Source organism: Vicugna pacos, chromosome 8, assembly GCF_048564905.1.
Source record: "Vicugna pacos chromosome 8, VicPac4, whole genome shotgun sequence".
Classification (NCBI taxonomy): Eukaryota; Metazoa; Chordata; class Mammalia; order Artiodactyla; family Camelidae; genus Vicugna; species Vicugna pacos.
In genome coordinates, this window is record NC_132994.1 from 29,241,269 (window position 1) to 29,262,673 (window position 21,405).

Below are 21,405 nucleotides of genomic sequence, written 5' to 3' on the forward strand. Positions count from 1 at the left end.
GATTTGAATTCCAGTTTTTCCACTTTATACCTCTGTGATCTTGGACATAGCACTATGAGCCTCATGCTTTACATCTGTACATTGGGAAACTATAAAATAATTGCTTCATAGGAGTATTTAGAGGAGCAAATGCATGTACCTGTCTTAATGTGGAGCCTGGCATATAGTTTACATTCAATTAGTTATTATTAGTAATAATAATGTTATTGACATGTGTAGGTAGTCTGGCATGTAGGAGATACTTGCCAGACAGGAGATACTTTTATTCTTTCTGTGTGCCTTACTGCTATAGACCATATGCCAATTAATTAATCTGAACATTCATAGAAGAGATCACAACAGAGTAGTCTAAATTTCATAATCATTTATTAAATGCCTACTTCTTCCTACTCTTCCTGTTGTTTTGTTTTGTTTTGCTTTATAATGACCACCACCACAACAAAAATGTTCAAATTTAGTGTGTGAATTAGGAATAAGAGAATATTGGACAATAACTACTGGGTTGAATCGTTGTCAGTGTTTCTCTTTTAACCCCTCCTTTTTTAAAGAGTAATATTTATAGAGTTATCTATATATATATTGAATTATCAATCTCCCCCAATGATTATTTGATATAGAAACTACTATTATCCTTATTATATAAATGAAGGAATCAAGGTAAAAGAGGTTAAGAAAATTACCCAAAGGTTATCATAGAAAAGGCAAATTAATTAAATCTTAATTTTTATTCAATTAACTATAAGTTTAACAAAAAAGTAAAAACTAAATAAAATGACTGAAATTTGTATTAGAGGTCAAATGTATTTAAAAATTGTATTTTATTATTTTTTTCATTTTTTAATATTTTAGCGAATTCATTTTTCTTATTTCTGTAGAAATGAACATAATTTATTTAGAACTCACCCTATTTAACTGAAAATGTTATTAAATAGTTCCTTTTAAGTAGCTAACTTTGAATGGCTATTAAGTACAAGGATTATTTTAAATGCTTCTCATCAATAAATTAATTTTGTTATCAAACACTCCTATAGGATACATACTATTTAACCTCCATTTTACAGATGAAAATTTTGAGGCAAAAAAGAGGTTAAATGACCTGCCCAAGGACACTTAACAAAATTTGGTAGAGTCTAGGGTTGAACTTACAGCTTTGATTCCAGAGAAAGCTCTCTTAATGCTTATGCTGAACAAATGAGACCAGCACCTACATGTAAGTGGAGAACAGTACCAAAAGAAGGGAAATCTATTGCATTGGAAGATGGTAATATATTGTAGATTTCCTTAGGCAAAATGGAATATGTCAAATAAGGGAATTCATATGAGATTTTTTTTAAATCGTCAAGTCATGCAGAAAGAAACTGTGCAATTTGATATAATGATTTAAGACAAGAAGAAACATAATCAACCAAAAGGCCCATCTTAGAATATACTGCATACAGCTTCCTTTTGAATCATTTATGTGGTTCTTTTCTTGTTTACAATAGTTAATTGCAAAAATCCACATGCAAATAAGTTAAACAATAATTAGAGGTAGAAAACCACATGATCTAGATAGATTCCCTTATGAAAGATTAGAAGAGGAGTTTGATTGGAAGGAATGTGTTATTGTTCATGCACAAAGAATGTGATGTGAACAAGTTCAATTTGACTTGTAAGTAAATGAGATTTTACTGTGTGTAGGAGCTCTGGAACTTGTTGGGGTCTCATTACTTATGGTGTCTCCAGATGCTCATGAATCCAAGTTGTCTCATCTATTCTCTCTAGTTGTCACTACTGCATACAAACTGTTTCTAAGGTGGAGAACGTTACTGATAATTGTACTGATGGATTTGGGGAATTAGCTTAGGTTGCAAATAATCGTATCAGCTCCATGTTTTATTCTGCATGCCCTTTTTGTTCAACAATGAGGGTCAAGTCCACTGGATTAAAATATGACTACAATTGCTAACTGTTCAGTCTAGAACAAAAGTAAATTTCTTGTTTCTCTTCAAGCGTTTCAAGCAAAAGAAGACTTTCATGTCAGAGAATGGTCTTAGAGACAGGAAAAAAACAACTGCTAATTACCACTTCATTGTTTTGCAGGATCCAGAGCAGTGATAAGCTTTGCCAAGTACTCTTATTTCATCATTAAATCTTAACAGGCCCTGCATAGGAGGGCCACCAAGAAGAAGTCTTTCAAAATATACCCTGCCATTTATACTTCTCAAGATCACTTGTTGGAGACCCAGTAAGGGCAAATGATGGCATTTGAGGAAGACTCCTTTCTGTCTGGAGCTCCCAGAGATTCGAAGGTTTTATTTCAGTCCACTCAGCCCTCATGAAATTTGCTAAATTTTAGTTATTTTCTTCTTGTACATTTTATGCTAATTATTTCTTTCTTCTATGATTTTCCCAAAGTGAAATAGTTTGCATATCTCTTTTCTGAGAGGGACTTATCATTTAGAATTCAGTTCACCTGGTAAACTTGTGACTTTAGTCTCTCATGAGCTTAAAAATTATGATTTTGAAGGCTTTCCCACTTTTTATCAGTTTTAAGATAGAAATATTCTTCCCAGTTAAGTCCGAGAGTTTCAGTTAAGAATTATATCAAATAGAAGAGAATGTAACAGTTTAATCAGAGAAAACCTCAGGGAATCAGATTTCAGATGGATTTTAAACTTTCAGCTTATAGTATGTTAAATTAAATTACATTATCCTACTACGTGAAGATGGTGCTATGTCCATATACACTTAGTTAAAATACAAGCGAGGTATGTTGGATGATGACTATATCTAAGGCATTGTAATAGTAATAAGAGATGCTTTATTTTTTTTAATTTTTAGTATAAATATCTTGTTTATGCAATGCTGTTATATAGCACTTCTAGAGTTATAAAAACTGAAGCAAAAATTTTTTTTAAATTATCCCAAATCTTATAGTTAGAAAGTTTTAAAGTTGACATTCAAATTCATATATTTTGATTCTACAGATGTTCATAACACTCTGTTCTACTACAGCTGGCAGATCAATTTCATTATATCTAATTGATCTAATTATTTATATCATGTAATTATTTATAATATATATCCAATTATATATATTTACCCAATGTATATCAAACATATAGTTCAATATATCACAAATATATATGATATATATTGCATATCCATATATTATATATGATATATATCCAAAAAAAATCTGGAAAGTTTAATTAAAATTTTTTAACAACATAAACTTGTCTTGTGTTAAACTTTTATCACTTTTTTAATAGCTATTATTTCTCCCTATAGAAGTATCCTTTTTTAATCACAATATCTTAACATTCTAACTCTCCCAGTCTCTTGCTTCTGTTACTTCCATTCACCATGTTCATCCTGGTCTTCACTTTTTTTTTGTCTTCTTCTGACTTTCTAGTGTACCTAGCTTCAATGGTCTTTTAGGCACGGGATCTACCTTAGCTCACTTTAACAACTTTTTTTTTCCAGCTCTTTGCTTCTCTATTGTCTTATGGATGAGTAAAAGATGTAACGAAGACACAGACGGGAGGGGTGCAAGGAAGAGACAAATGTAAAGACAGCAAAGCAAAGGTAGATCAGCTTTTTAAATCCTTCTATGTTTATTAGGAAAAAATTTACTTTTGCTAGTGGTAACTTTTTACTATGTAAGAAATGTAGGTCACTCAGCTAAGAAGTCAGGAAGAGGATGGTTATCATAAGGATTTATGTGAAACAATAATCAAGACAATCTCAGTATAATTCAACAAGAACTTCTGGACCCAGAGAGTATGAGGCCGAAGGGTCATTCTAGAATCTGAAGCAATTCTGAAACCTCAGTAATTACAATTTACCAATGTTCATTCAAGCAATCTTGTTTTTAATATGATTCAGCTATTTTCTTCATATCTATCTCTACCTTGGTCTTTCTGCTTACCCTTCTACTAGCATGTGACTTTACCTTCCTCTACTGCATGTATTTTTTGCTGTGATATAACTTATTCAAATGCTGTTCTTTATTATCTCAGTTAATGGGATTCTTCAGGGTCTCACAAGCACTCCTTTTCAATTTTAGCTTTTGCTGCTACCATTGTTCTTGTCCCATTCTTTTGGCTTGTTTTGAAGTTCTGATTAGCCCAACTCATTGTTACATAGCAGTTCTCTTCACACGTCATTGATCAGATTCTTCTCATAGATCGTTTGCTTTTATAAAAATGAACTGTCCTTTGTGATAGAAGTTCTCTGCACACATTAGGGCTTCCCATATGTATGAGTTTGCTAGGGTTGCTGTAACAAAGTACTACAAATTGGGTGGCTTAAAACAACAGACACTTATTAGCTCACAGTTCTGGAGACTAGATGTCCAAAATCAAGTTAACTTCAGGGCCACGCTCTCTGAAAACTGTGGGGAAATCCTTTATTGCCTCCTCCTAGTTGCTGGTGGTTTGCTGTCAAACTTTGGTATTTTCTGGCTTGCAGCTCCATAATTCCAGTCTGCCTTCATCATCCATCACATGACATTCTATTTGTGTGTCTCTCTCTCAACATGGCTGTCCTCTTATAAGGACACAAGATGTACTGGATTAAGAGGACATTCTACTCCAGTATTACTTCATCTTAATTTAACTAATTACATCTTCAACAACCCTATTTCCAAATAACATCACATTCTAAGGCATTGGGGGTTAGGACAACATACTTTTTTTTTATTTTTGGTGGCAGGGAGGTGACATAATTCAACCCATAACACTGAAGGAGTTAATACATTAAGGCTTACCATGGAAGGAACATGGCATTAGTAGTGTCAACAACGGAATTATGTTTATAGTTCTTTGTTTATAACATAAGGAAATACTTGCTATGAATTACTGCAATAAAACCTAACTTCCCATAAGCAGAAGCCTTAATTTACACTACTGTTCACCTTGGTGGACTTAAAAAAAATTCAAGATTTCAACAGTTATTTAATAATGTTGGACCTCTAATTTTGTTTTTTAAGTATATCTTGTTGATGGACTTTGAGCTATAGCCTATAAACACCATTTTATTCATCAAATGAATCTGTACCTACATAATGTTATTTTTCTTGTTTTGATATATTTACCTAGTAAGTAATTGGTCAAACATTACAACACTGATAAACAGTGGGAACAAGATTTATACCATGTTTCTGATTCTGTTGATCATTATTTTTATTTTTTGCCTGACAAATTAGTACTTATCTTTTAAAACTTAAATTAATGCTTGCATCTTGTTCAAAGTTAGCCTCCACTATAATAGCCAGAGAACATTGCTCTGAGAAGCGGTATATATTAGTGCTATAAAAATTGTCTTTAATTTAGATAAATTTTTCTAGTTTCATATTCACCACTTAATAATTTTGCAATATTAAGCAAATTACATAATCTTTCTTAGCCTGGACTTCCTAATGTGTAAACCAGGAATTAAAATCTCATGAAATTCAACAGAGAATTGTAAGTTCTAAACAAAGTGCCTGTAACAGAACAACTACTCAATATATATTAGCTGTTATTATTATTGTTGTTATTATTATTCCCTGTCCACCCACTATGAATTACACATAATTTATTGATGCTATTGTCATGATTATTCAAAAATTTTCATTCCCAAAGATCACCCATAATAGAAAATTAATAAGTGCTTGTTTAATTAATTCAATGACTGTTCAAAATATACAAAATTTCTTATTAAGACCAAGAGATGAGAACAACTTGAATGTTAACTGATCTGGAAAACAATCAGTAAGTTGATCCCAGTAAAATGGAAGTCAATTTTAATTGTTGTTATTGTATATCACTCAGATTTAAATTCTGCCATAAGTCATGGCCATCTCAAAATACTGCAAATTTTTTGTAGTAGTTTGAACTCTCTTGCTTCAAAAGTCTGAACATAAATTAATGGCCAAAAACAAATGCATCATATGTATATAACATTTGTAAATAAATATAAACATGCATTATATGTATAAAGCCACTGGATAGTATATAGTAGATAAATAGTAATTTGGAAATTTTTATTATAGTCCAGATTCTTTGTCAATAGGCTATTATTAATACAGGAAGTAAAATGGTTTACTGTCAATTTATATAGATTATATTTTTCTCACTTTTAGATAGAAAATAAAGGATTGCATACCAATTTCAATATATATGGTACAAAGAAGGATGCATCCCATCAATGGTATTATTGCATAATACTGAGGTTATTGTGAGCAGAGTCTGGGAAATTTTGCCAGAGCCTTACGGAGTGGTAGCATAGGAACAATATTTTCATGACAACACTCTAACCCCTCTTTCAAGATGTACTTGCAGATGTTTATATTTTGTGATGAGAAAATAGAATAACATTGTTACCCTAAAATGTTGTCTAAAAATTGTCAGTCTTTACAATATTCATTTTAACTATTATCATCTAAAATTTAAAAACATACATTTAAAATACCTTCCTTAAAATAAAGACACTTCAATAATAAATATGCAGATACCCCTACAGAGAACTGTGCTTAAAATGAGTTCATTTTTGCTGCCAATACTAGACAGATTGCACATAATTCTAGTTATTCATGATAGCTATTAATAAATGCTACCATTCTAGAACCTAAATTACTTCTTGAAGACTATAGTCCAGTTATTGGAGAACTGTCTGTCTTTTCAAGTTACAATTCAAATATTTGCTAATATATTGCCAACTCATCAAATTTTAACTGATTGGGCATTCTGGTTAAAAACTTAAATTAGAATCTATTTTTCTTCTCCTTTTTCCCCTTTTGGTCACGTTCTTTTTAATAACTGTACAGTGTTCAGTACTTTCTTGTGTGATAAGACTATATGAACATTTATTTTGTAAGCACTGGAATTAAATGATAGTCTCTAAAGCATAGTTCAAAACTGTCCTTGATTTATAGAATTAATGCTCCACTTGACCTCCTACAAATAATTTATTTGTGAACATTCATATTTAATAAAGTGTCCCCTCTTTTGAAAAGAGAAGGTCAGGCATTTTTCCCCAACTTATTTATTCTTCTTAATCAGGAAAACCTCAATGATGTGAAAACTGGTATCACTTCAAGATGCTACCATTTCAACACAGATTTCTTAATATTTTAAATGCTAACCTCTTTCCAACTCAGGGGGAAATGGTTTGCCTATCTGTCTCTCATTAATACCCTGTAATATCATGATCAAGTGTGTTAAAGAATTATGGACCTGACCTACAGTGACTTTTCAATTAAACAAGGTATTTAAAAGGTTTGCTTTTTAGGCATAAAATATTGGGTTGCTTTTGAATTGGTGGATAGGGGAGACAGCATAATGCTACCAGACATGAAACTAGATATCCAGTTTTCCCCAACAAGTCTTTATAATTTAAAAAAACTTAGTTTAAAATATAATGGTTAAAAAAGAGAACAGAGAGTTTGAAACAACCACTGAATTTCTACCTCTAGCATATTATCAAGAAATTGATATTTGCATGATTGTATTGAATCTGATTGAGACTATTTCAGTCTTCTGAAACTTTATGCCTGATCATTATATTTTAAAAAGTGTGATCTCTTCATTTCTAAGTCAAGACTAAGTACAGATCTACTCTTCTCTAATGTCATTTACAAATTCATATATACTGAATTCACATATTAAATATCTTACCTAATATACAAGTCATTAACAGGTCAAACTATGTTCTACTACTAAGTTTCTAAATGACAGCAAATATTGTATTTTTGCTGATGTTTATGATAGAAAATTTTAAGACAGAAATATACAAGGAGGGAGATAAAGAAAAGATAAACTTATATTCTTATCTTAGAAATAACCATTATTAACACTTTGCTTTATATATATATCAGTCACAGATTTCATATGTTTGCGTGTGTCTGTGTGTATTTGCATTTTGCACTTGAGTGAGAGGTGACATTTTAAAAAAAAATGTTGCTGTTGTCATTTGATTTCTCATTATAATGCAAGCATTTTCTCCATGCAATTTAATAGTCCCTTCTAAAATACAGATACTTATAGCTGCATGTTTCTTTAAATGGATTCCTTATATTTAATCATTCCACTATCATTGGATATTTAGCTTATTTCCAGTTTTTCACTATTAGAAAGATCACCAATATGTAACTGACCATATGGGTATATAAATTTTGTTGTACATCTCTAATTCTATTCTTAAGATAAGACTCTAAGAATTGAATACCTGTATCAAAGAGTATGATTTTATTTTTAAGTTAGTAATTTGTTTACAGATGGACTCAGTTTCATCTCAATAACTTCAAAGTTATTTCACACAAAATTTAAGCATTCTAAAAGAATTTTAAACATATAACAATATAATTCTCCACAAAATTAATGCCAGTAATCTGGTAAAGGTATGAAGAAAAAAATCCATTAATCATTATGATAATACTTTAATTAGAGATAAAATTTTGCTTATAAGTTTAATAGCTTATCTGAAAGAGATATAGCCCTTGTGGGTTAATCTGCAATAACACACATAAAGATATGGTATTTAATTTTTATTCCATAAAGTACTTGTGATTATTACTGTTGTCTACAAGTTATATTTGCAAGTTGACATATAATGGCAATGCTCCAGTGAGTTTTGAAATGTTTCCTATATTGCACCAGTGATCTAGAGTGTACATTTAAAATGAATCTCTTTAAACGGGCATGCATGAAGCATGCAAATATCTGAATTTTCAAAGGAAGCAAAATGATCTTTCTTCCAATTCTTGAAATATATTCGTTGGGTTTTGCTCTAGCTTCTGCAAAGTCAGGCATCTGTTACTGTTTGGTGTGGTGTTGAATTTCATGGTTTGTTAATTTTCCAGTTATGCCGACAAAGCTAATAAAAGGAGAATGGGCAAGTCTTTCATACTGCAAAATTCAGGATATCACCTGGGTAATTTTTTCTTCATGGAATTCATTTCACATTTTTCTTTTAAGTGAATGAGATAAGTTTCCCGCTTTTTTAAGTTATCAAAAACTATTATGGGTTACTCAAACTTTAGGCTGTTAAAAATAATAAAACTGTGGCTTCACACCATTAATTCTCCAATAATGGTTTCAGAGATTCTTTCACTATGTAGAGGGCAGGATAATATAAAATTTTATATAAAACGTATCTCTATCCTCCCCTACTCCATGTGGACAGTGTCATAACACTCTTTTTATTATTTTCAAAATATATAGCATAATAGTTGATCCCTGGGTAAAAATAAATTCCCTTAATGCTATAAACATTTCACTAATCATTTAATGGACACTAACTGAGCATTTGCTGATGCTAGGCGGAGGCTCTGCAGCTCCAGGGACTGTAGATCCAAAGTTAAATTCTCTGGGTTTAAAAGTTGTAAGTTTAACAAAAGGAGATATATATATATATATATATATATATATATATATATATATATATATATATATATATATATATATATATATATATATTGCCAGTAAACACTTACAGGCAATTTTATATAAGTACATAGAGGTGCGAGGAAGCACAGTAAAAGCCTAAGAATGCATCTGAAGTAGTCTTTACGTAGTTGGATAAAGTCTAAAATTAGATATTGCATTAGGGCTTAGTCAAGAGAAGCAGAAAGTATTTGTATTTCAGATATACACGGTTGTATACAGGGAATTAGAAACTTAACTCACCCGTTGAATGGGCTGAGCAGAGTTAAGATCAAGGAAGCCAGACGCCATTAAGCACTGAAGGATTCATCCTGCAACAGCAAATCGAGTAGTTTTACAAGAGCTCTTTCACAGCTGTTTTAGATATCAAGCACCTACTGGGTGTTTCTCCCATTACCACAGGAACCAAGGATTCTGAGGGAGCCTTCGTTAGCCACTCAACAGCTACAGCAAAGCCAGTGCTTCACAGAGGTTTGACTAGAGATAACTGAAATTCACACAGATATTAATGTGCTTGGATTTGGTATTTGTTAGGATTATATATTCAACTACATGGCTTTCTTTACATTTTCTTGGCCAAGTAGTGTGAACAATGTAGAATCTTAATAAATGGAAGTTAAATTAACTTTAATGATCGAGTTGAGATTAAGTAGTAATTACAGCCTCCAACTTTAACATATTCAAATACAAACAAATAAATTAAACAAAGGTAATTAATTTGTCACTAATCATTTAATTTGCTCTGAGCAATGAAAAACATGTTTTCATGCTCTTAGAGTCACTAGGATACTTTTCTTATATGTCCATTTAACTTCATTCCATTATCCTAGTCCAGATGCAACTGTCTGCTGTATAGAGCACTGAACTAGCCCTCCTACCCTGGACTTCCTGCAACCAATTGTTTCCACCACATCTTTCACATGTTCTCCACAATAAAGCTGGAGTGATATTTTCAAATGGAAAATATGATGACATCATATCCAGACATAGAGAAACAACATTCATAGAGAGATACATATTTTACTGGAAAAGTTCAGTTCAGTTATTTTTGTAAAATTCCCTCTGATGTTTGCAGTAACTTATCTAATTTCTCTGAACTTCTGATTTTACATATAAAATAAAGTTACTACCTCAAAGGGCAATAGTAAAGATTAAGCAGGGTAAGCACTAATATACTGCCTAACAAATAGGTATTTATCCAGTAACAGCTAGTTTCTTTTTAAAAAAAACTCCTCTGTACACTAAAACATCTTTTTAAATAACTGGTGATTAGTGGATGCTATAAACTAAAATAATAATATGAAACTTGCATTTCTATTATGAGTCCTACTTAAATGTAAGATTTTATTATATATTGCTAGATTGGATAGACTGATCTTTTTGAAAATTGTGTTTTTGCTCATGATGAGCATTGGTCTAAGGTTTTATTTTCTTGTGCTCTCTTTGTCTGAACTTGATATCAGGGTAATGCTGTGCTCATAAAATGAGTTGAGAAGTATCCTCTCTCTTTTCATTTTTTGGTGACTCTTGTAATGAATTGGTTCTGTATCTGCATAGTGCTTAGTGAAATTCATCAGTGAAAAACCTGGAAACAAGAATTTTCGCAGGGGGAAAGGATTTTAACTGTGAATTCAACTTCCTTAAATATAGGCCTATAATCAGCCTACTTTATTATAGCATGTCTTTCAAGGAATTTGTTCATTTCATCTAAGTTACTAAATTTATAAACATGGATTTAGTTGTAGTATTCTTTTTTATCTTTTTACTGTCTATGGAATCAAAGTGATGACTATTTTTTCATTTCTAATATTGTGTCTTTTTTGTTTTCTTGTTCAGCCTGGATAGTGGTCTACCAATTTTACAGGTCTACTGATCCTTTCAAAGAATAAGCTTATTCTCTGGCATTTTTGACTTTTTTACCTCTCATGAACAAAGATAAAAAGATCCCAAACAGAATCATGTTTGCTGAAATCTAACACCAATTTACTTTAGCAAATGTGATTTCTAAATCCATTGAGATGATTGCATGGCTTTTTTTTGGCTTTTTTTTTTTAAATGTTTAGTCACCCATGAATTTGAAGAATATATTTCATTGGCATGATGGATCATCCTATTTTACATATCCATATTTTTTCAAATAAATCACCCTTTATATATTACTTTTTTAGAATTTCTCTATCTTTGCCCACAAAAGCTATAGATTTTTAGTTTTTCTTTCTTATAATGTCTTTGTCAGAATTTGATTTCAAGGAATGCTGGGTTCATAAACTAGCTTGAAAGTATTCCCTCAGTATTTTTATTACTTGAGAGGTTTTAGGTAAGATTGGTTTTACTTCCTCCTTAAATGTTCAGAATATTTCAGTGGTGAATTCATCTCATCAGAAATTTTGTTTACGGATAAATTTTTAATAATGTATTCAATTGCCTGAATAGACAGGCAATATGCAGATATTCAATTTTCTTTCAGTTTCAGGCCATTGTATTTTGGAGGACTTTTCTGTTTTAATTTATTGACAAATTTACTGCCAATGACGTGTTTGTAATATTACCTTATTAACTTTTTATTACTTACAGATTGTATTGGCTTTCTTTTGTTCTTGATTATAAACTGTTCATTATTTCTTTCATTTTATAGTTATAGATCTAGAGATTGATGTTTTTGTTAATCTTTTCAAGGAAGTAACTAATGCCTTTGTGGATTTTATACATGGAAATATGAATGTTTCCCTAATTTATGTTTATATTTTATATTTCCTTTATCAGTTCTATATTATTTCTTATTTTTCATATCTAGTGTTTTACTAATTAACCAAGATCACAGATTCCTAGCCTCTTTCATTTTCTTGTCTATATATTTAAGTCTGTACATTTAATAATAAACATATGATATAAAAAGACTCAAACAGGTGATAACTTTGTTGAAAACAAATACATGTATATATATTTACATATATGTTACAGATATTTATGTAACATATATGTAAATATATACTTAACTATCTAATTTAATTAGATATTTAACTGAATTTTATTTAATCATTTAACTGAAGTATATTTAAATTAATAAATTTAACATAATTGGAAAGTAAGCTTTTTTAAGGAAAACTAGAAGACAATTACCATGTATCTTGAAGAAAATTGTCTCTATATTTTCTTTAACATTTTATATCGTCCTTGTTTTACAAGGTTAATAATACTTGATCCTCCATGTTATGGCCTCTAAGAATGTGTCTAAGGAATCACATAATAAATTTTATATTTTAATAAGTTCATATGTCTAAACCATCCTATTGTAATATGATATATTAAAACTCTCTGGTGATATATTAAAAAAATATGCCATCTGTGACTTAACTTTTCTTTCTACTAATGTTAAAATCTAAAAGCAGTAACTTTATGGACCATTTTTTAAAAATCAGCTACAGATGTTGCAGCAGGATATGACCATCAGCAATTTGACATTTTGCACTATAATTACACCTCAGATTCTTCCCTCTTGGTGAACTTCATATACTCCAGAACACTCTCACAGAAAGCATCCCTAATGGTCACTGGATTGATTTACAGAAGACAAAAAGTACAATGAGACAAAGGAGGAAATAAGCATTTTTTTAAGAAAACGGTGAGTACAAAAGGCATGAAAAGACACCATTGAGAAAAATAATTCTGTGACCAGAATTTGGATACACAATTGTGAAAAACCTACCCTAATAATGACAGTGTTTTAAATTCTAGGTGATCAACATAAATATCTTTCCCATAAAATATTCTCATGTATTTTATTTGTTTCACAGTCTGCTCTACTTATGCTTCTTCATTCTATTTACTTTTCATAACTGGTGGAAAGAATGTTAGACTAGAAAGGAAATTTTACTGAGCAAATATTCATTCATATACAGTCTATTTACACAGACTTTGAAAATCAGTATTTTTACTATAGTTTCATACTATTTTAACCATTTGATTAGGCAGATTTAGTCCATTAATAATTTATAAAATGATACTTTTTATGAATTACAATGTGATACATCTGTACCCTTCTCCCAAATTTTACATTCTATGATAGCTTAATTATCCAACAGTTGTAGTGATATCTATATTTACATTGAGAAAAGTATGTGTGGAAGGGGTGTGCATTGTATGCATATGCAACATGTATATAGGTTTATGTACTTAATTTTCAATGAGTGACTACTTCCCCAGTGAATGTCCTCTATAACTTGGACACTTTTTTTTTCAGCACAACCTCAAGCATATTTGACAATATTTTTGTTATCTGACACAAAAAATTTTGAGATTCTTCTTGCTTTTCTCTTTTGTTGTGGTGTTATGCCAACACTCCACGAGAAGCTCTGAATTTTACCAGGATATAAAAGTGTGTTGGCCAAAGTTTGGATGCTATGAATATATTGATAAAATGACTACACGCATCTTAAGCAACGATTTCCTTGTGTTATTGATGGATTATTCTCACAAATTCCTTAGTGTCATTCAATCGTGTTGACGCTCTCAATTGACTTACAATGTCTTCTCAAATACACACACATATATGCTAACATTTGGTATTTTGCATTATGTATTTTTATACAAAATGTCATTCAGTTGCAAAATAGAAGTTGCAACCTCCTTGCTTTCAAGACATCTTATAAATCATGTTTATAATCATAATCAAGGCAGTGTGATGTTGGCGAAAGAGTGGACACATATATCAACATGCATGAGAGTGGGAATACAGAAGTAGCCTTCCACACATAATTGATTTTATATATACTGCCAAAGTAATTTAATAAAGAAAAGATAGACTCAATAAATGGGAACAGCACTGGAACAACTGGGCAACAATATATAGAAAATTGTCTCATTATATATAGAACTTGATCCAAAATGAATAATAGACATAAACATAAACTATGAAACTGTAACACTTGTAGAAGAAAACATAGAAAAAAAAGATTCTTAGATAGGAAACAGACATAACTATGGTTATATAATTGATGCAGAAAAATCTCTAACATAGGAACTTTATTTTTAACCATGATATGAGATGTCTACCAAACCCTCTCAGCAAAGTACTTAGTAATAACACATTGAAAGCATTATTACCTTAAGATCTTTTATAATACCAGTGTTCTTACTACTATCATTTCTATTAAACATTGTATTGTTTGGAAGCTATGAAAAATTTATGAAATACAGAAAGTTTAGAAATATGGGGGAAAAAAGCAATGTTAAGGTGTTCCCTACTGAACCTAAACAATTTTCTGGAACACTAACATCATACAGAGTCACTCTCATTCATGATGCAATGAGACAAAAATATAATCACATTATAACAATGTCTATCCACACGAAAAAAAATACTATACAAAATACAAAAATGACCAAATATCTCCCTCTCCCAAAGGAGTGGCAACCACTTTTCATTTTTTAAAACCAGCTTTAGCCATGTCGTATTCTTCCAGCAACTGAAATAAAAATTGTGTATTGGGATATACAATCCTAGAATTACACACGTGTTCTGACAGTTACTAATATAGACTAAAATTACATGAGCAAGAAGCCTTCCAAAAAATCTCTAACTAAAATCCAGATCCTGTTACTATCCCTTCCTTATAGCTAAATGGTTCCCCATGGTATGACATTTCCCTTGATGCAATATGTGCCAATAAACAAAACTTTGTTCAAACACAGGACATTCACTTCAAAGTTTTCTTGGCAGTCTTTATCTGCTTTATCTGCTCGATTCTGATAAAAGAAAGGAAACTATCCTAATTACAAATTAGATGACTGTCAATATAAAAAATCCAAAATAATCTAATGATTGGAATTAATGAGAATTTAACAATATATACTACTATAATCTAGCAATCAAAAGGGGTAAAATATAAATTAAAAGCAATACTTTTAATGGTATGACAAATATAAAGAAAAAATATAATAAAAGATGTACAAGAGCATGTTGGAGAAAATTATAACAAATTACTGAAACAATTAATGGAAAGCCTAAAAACTGGGCATGATATATTATTAAATTTGAATTTTTAGTATCATAAAAGACATGCATTTTTAAGAAAAAAATCTGTAAATTCAATTTCCAACAGTTTCTAATTTGTTTTTTTCTGGGTGGAGCTTGATGATTCTAAAATTTATATTGGAGAACAAATGTTCAAGAACAGTCCAGCATCATGTTAAGTATAAAAACAAAATAGGGAACTAGCTCTATCATATATCATAACTCAATACAAATCTGGAGTTTAAAAAATGATACAAATAGAACATCTAAACAGAAGATCAAGCCCAAAAGAAAACTACGTACATTTGGACACAATACATGACAGGTAGTGTTGCAGATCAACCAGAAAACATGAACTTTTAAATAAGTGCTGTTGGAACAATGGCTAGCCATATGGAAAATAGAAAAATAAAGTAAAAATAGGATCTTACACCTCATCATTCAAAAAATACATTTCATATATATTAAATGACTAAATATAATATATATATATAATATATACACACACATATATATATGTATGTATGTGTGTGTGTGTGTGTGTGTATATATATATATATATATATATATATATATATATATATAAGTATTTAGAAGACAGAACAATTACTTTATGATCTTGGTGCATAAAATGATCTTGTAAATAAAATTCCAAGAGTGCAAAACATAATGGAAAATTGTTCTGTGTCAGCTCCAGACTGTTGATAATAATGCTATTAACTAGAAATGCCTGGGGCATTTACCTGGACTCATACTATTTTGTGGCAGCTCCCACTGACATTTCCCTGACCAGAGCCAATGTTGCAGCTGGACTGGCTCTTGTGGTTCTTATTATGATTTCAAGACACACCTCAGTAAGAACCATCAGGGAACTTTGAAAAAACAAGGATTATTACTTGCAGGTCCTGGAGGATCCATGGCACCCAGGTGCACACAGTGAGGTCTTGGGTAAGAGTGTGGGCCTGGAGTTCTACATTTACTGGGGTCAAGGGTGGGACATTTGAGGGTTTCCTGGGTTCAATCTTTATTGGTGAATTTAGAACATAAGAGCTGAAATTAAAGCAGGAAGGGAAAAGCAAAGGCACAATCAAACAGTCAGTTATCTATAGAAAACAGTATGGAAATTCCTCAAAAAATTAAGAATAGAACTACCATATGATCCAGCTATTCCATCTCTCAGTGTTGATCCAAACAATATGAAAACACTAACCCCAAAAAATACATGTACACTTAAATGTTCATTGCAGCATTAATGACAACAGTCAAAATATGGAAACAACATAAGTGCCCACTAATGGATAAACAGATTTTTAAAATATGGGGTATGTGTGTGTGTATACAATGAACTACTACTCAGCCATAAAAAAGATGAAAATTTTCCATTTGTAGCAATATGAATGGATCTTGAGGGTATTATGCTAAGTGGAGAAAGTTAAATACTGTATGTTTTCATTCATGTGGAAAATAAAAATGAATGAATGAATAAATAAACCAAAGCAAACAACAAAAATACACAGATACAGAGAACAGAATAGTGGTTACCAGAGGGAGAGAGGGAGGGAGGGGGAACTGGATAAAGGGAATCAACTGTATAGTGACAAATGGAAACTAGATTTTTGGTGATGTGCACCCTGCAGTGTAGATAGAAGTCAAAATATAATGTTGTACATATGAACTTTTTTAATGTTATTAATCAATGTGACCTCAATAGAAATAAAGAAATGAAAATGGTCAGTTATCTAGGTCAATTAGAGCTTTCTTAGAAAAGAGAATTTCATGGGTAGAGGGACCTGGCTTTTTATCTACTTGTATGGCTCTGTTTACTGGAAATTGATGTCTTTGAAGTGGATGTCCCAGCAATCAAAAGTTTAATGTCAGGCACTTATATGACAATCAAAAAAACTGACTGTCAGGTACATAAACACTACAAAAATACTGATAATTTTGACAATATTAAATTAGCAAATTCTGTACATCAAAAAATATCACAGGCCCTAAAAAGTTATTTATAATACAAATAACCAACAAAGTATTCATGTCTATTATACATAAAAATAAAAAAGACATGAATCATAAAGATAATAGAAAGTAGAATAATGAAACACATAGAAATTTTCAAAAAAAAAAGATGCACAAATTACCAATAAATGTTTGAAAAGGGAAATGCAAATGTAAATTAAAGCCACAATATAACAAGATTTTACAAGCAAGAGACAGGCAAACTTTTTGTTTAAAGTCAGGTAATTCTAAATGATGGTAAAAGTGAAAACAGGAATACACTTTACCATTACTGGGAGCTACATATAAACTGATATATTCATTTCACAAAATAGTTTGTCATTTTCTGGAAAACGTAAATATGTGTTTCTCCTAAAACCTTTAGTTACACATGGGCATCAGAAGATATATACAAGAGGATTTATATCATGAAAATAGCAACAACTGGAAATAATTTTTAAAAATCAATATTAGATTGGAAAAATAAGTTGTGGTATATCTACAAGAGAGTAGTCTACAGCTAAAAAAATTAAAAAAGAACTACAACCATCAACCTCAAAACAAAAAAAGATATGAGTCAGAAGAATATGTGAGGCAGATTTCATTTATATAAGCCTCAAAAAGAGGTAAAAATAAGTCCTGTATTTGGGAAGAATACATATAGAGATGGTAAACACTATAAAGAAAAGCAAGGGTGAACTGATACAAAATTCAAGATGATAGTTGTATTTGAAGCAAGAAGGGGGCCATCACCAAGGGGAGGGCACCTGAGGGTCTTCTGAGGTATGTATGGTAAAGTTCTCCTTCAAGGATGCCAACTAAAAAGTGTCACTTGCCATCTGTTTCCATAAGAATTAAGACATTAGCCACTGCAGTCACTGACCTTTAACACACCCTGAAAGGAGACCAGGGTGGAGATCAGGAATGAGATACTCTGTGATCTGGGAAAAACTGGCATAACAGGCCTTTAGATAGTTAGATATTTTCAGGAGAGGATTTTATGAGCCCAATTTCTTGCATTTCCTCATATCTAGAAAAGCACTAAAATTATTAACAGAGAGATCTGCTCTTCGTGACTAGCAGCAACCTCCTTGAGACTAGCAGCCATGGTCTGCCAAAATGTATGCTTCACTGCACATATCCTGCTTCAACAAATTCACATATATCAGATCTCCCCCCTCACCACTTTGCAGCAGCTCTTCAAAGCTATCTGAGAGGCTCTCTACCGGGTTGCGTTCCTCATTTTGCCCCCAAATAAAACTTAACTCACAACTCTCACACTGTGCTTTTTTTTTTTTTCATTTGACACAGGTCTGAGTCATAAGCAGCAGACATCCTAGTTATTATCATTATTTATATTACACACAGTTTTTATATTTTTTGTGTTCAAGCTATATGTTTTTTCAGTGTCATATGAGCGTACAGAGCAAAACACTTATAGAAACATATGGAATTAATAAAGTTTTTTGCATAAATAACCACATCTGGGACGTAAGTTCTGTGAAACTACATTTTAGCGGTTATTTTTAGAGTTAGGAAAGTTAGTAAAATAACTACACAGTATGAGAAATCTTACATTGTGCAGTTTTTAAGACAAATACATATAGGCATGAATATTACATTATAAATTGATAACACAAAAACATTAATTTATTGCTAGTGGTATACAGGAAAAACAATAAGCAAGAATAGCAAAGTCAAAAAAAAGATTGAGTTTTTAGGAGAAAATTTAAAGATTATAATGAAATATGATTTGACAGATTATGACAACTATGATAAAATACATAGAAGACTTTCAAGACATCATGCGCTATTGCATCACCACTCTACACCTTCTTTCTGTTGCACAGAAAAAACAACTTCCTTTCCTTTCCATTCTGCCAAATATTGGCTTGATAATTCTGAATCTTTTTTGTTACTTTAATGAGAAAACCTGGATCCTGTGACTAAGGGGTTCAATATGCGTAAACAGAACTGCTCTTTAATCATGGTAAAATAATACTAGCAATTCTTGTTTTTTTTTTTGAAAGACATAGTAAGTGTGATATAATATATTTAATTATGTGATAATTCATAATATTAACTATATTTACATATTGTTATTTTTAGACATTTTTGTTATATTTCCAAAGTACTCTACATAAAAAGAGAAAGTTTGACTCACATTTATTTTCACAAGCTCTCCAAAATTTCTGCATGCCACAATATCACATTCCCTAGGTAGAGTACTGGCACTCTGAAATTAAAAATGTATACATATATTTACTTACACGAAATTAAAGTCACCTCCATGTACAAATACACACACACATTCAAAGTCATCAAACATAAAACTGTGTTATTTTAATTGCAATACTCAGGTAAGACTCCCAGAAATAAAAAATAACAATAAAAATAAAAAACAATTTACTTGGTTAAAAACATTTTGCACTATTTTCACCTTTTATTTTCAATTTTAAAACAAAATGATTACTGAAGTTGTTATTTCTAAATAAAAGAGGAAGTTGTTTAGTCTTCTATCCTTTATTGCTTTAGCCACTCTGCAAGATTCTAAAGATGTGTAAAAGTGTTTGCTTAATTACTAAGAAATAGCAGTTCTGTGTTTAACATTCCTTGCTCTTTATCTCTGGTTGGTTTCGAGCTCTAAAGATCAATAAATTCTGCTTTTAAAACGTGAAAAAAAAAAAAACAACCTTTCCTGAAAGGTACGGGAAATTACTCTTGAAACACAAAACCAACCATAACAATAATAATACTAACAGCAGCAGCAGCAGTAACAACAAATAAATTCAAACATGAAGAAATTATGTGTGAAATGTAAAAACGGAATTGCCACAGAAGGGGAAATTCATGATAGAATATGAAAATAAATTGATGAATAAGTATAATTAATCAAGAAAAATTTGGTGTAATTATTTAAAGTCCATTTTTTCTCCAGTGAAATAACCCACTAATTATAATAATCAGACTAGTATGTGCAGATTTTTATTGATCAAGTTATAGCTCCATCTTATCCAAGAGAGGAAAGTGACAAATTGTAAGTGCACACACACAGCTAAGGAGAGCATGCAGATTCCAAGCAGGAGACACATCAAGCATATGCACAATTCATGAATTCAGGGAAAGAAAACTCATAGTTTTAACAATGGGATTTCCTTTTTCCAGTTAAGCAATGCCAATCATTCATTCTGAGGTAACTTCCTCAAATTAGCAATTATATTTTAAACTCTGTGATCTCTTAATATAGGATTTTGTGAATGAATTTAGAATTTTTCACAGTTAGGGTTTATCTAAGGGAAACATATTTTGCCTTTAAAGCAAAAAAAAAAGTTCACACAGTGTTAAGCAGAATCCTTTAGAATCAAGAAAAAATTATATTATTGGCAACTACTGCAGGTACCATATTAGAGCTTTTTTTCTTTTTAACTCATAAGTGTTCTTTTTTTTAGATAACTACATCAAAAAGGTCAGTGAAACATTCCATTCTCAATACACTTCCTTCTTTTTTTCCCCTTGATCTTTTGATCCAGGATTGGCAGGTGTGAGACCTCAGGGCAAAACCACTGACTTGGAGAATCCAATAGAGTTTAAGACAACTGTATTCTATTTTTGGAATGTTAAATTTCCCAACTAGGACGTTTACTTTGGTGACTGTGACCTATGACACATAGAGTTCACCGTCATATACTATGAGGGGGATGTTCTATTCAGTTTTCAGGAAATCGCAATTCCTTCTCTATCTTGCCCTGTCTCCTAGTTGCTTTTCTTGTATGCTTTCAGCATTGGTTACTCTTTCCAGTAGCTATCAGTACTTCTTCTTTTTGAACTGTGTCTTGGATGGTATCTGTTATAGGGATTTTTAAAGTTAATTTTCGATTATAATTTCTCACATAGCTATTATTAAGCCTCAAATAGGATGCCCGACAGCCCACCCATCCCAACAAGGAGTGTGTTCTCTGCCTAAACATTTTACACTAATCATCC

At 31.2% G+C, this 21,405-nt stretch overlaps 1 long non-coding RNA gene across 2 annotated transcripts in view; it reads right to left on the reverse strand.

Annotated features, from left to right (window-relative positions):
* The window catches only part of LOC140697676 (uncharacterized), a 211,237-nt gene that overhangs the window by 68,633 nt on the left and 121,199 nt on the right, over nucleotides 1-21,405 (reverse strand). For both annotated transcript variants that reach the window (XR_012074881.1, XR_012074880.1), the window contains exons 4-5: nucleotides 19,586-19,657; nucleotides 9,654-9,721 (exon numbers count right to left, since the gene is read on the reverse strand). This is a non-coding gene — a long non-coding RNA (uncharacterized lncRNA). The remainder of the gene's footprint in view (nucleotides 1-9,653; nucleotides 9,722-19,585; nucleotides 19,658-21,405) is intronic.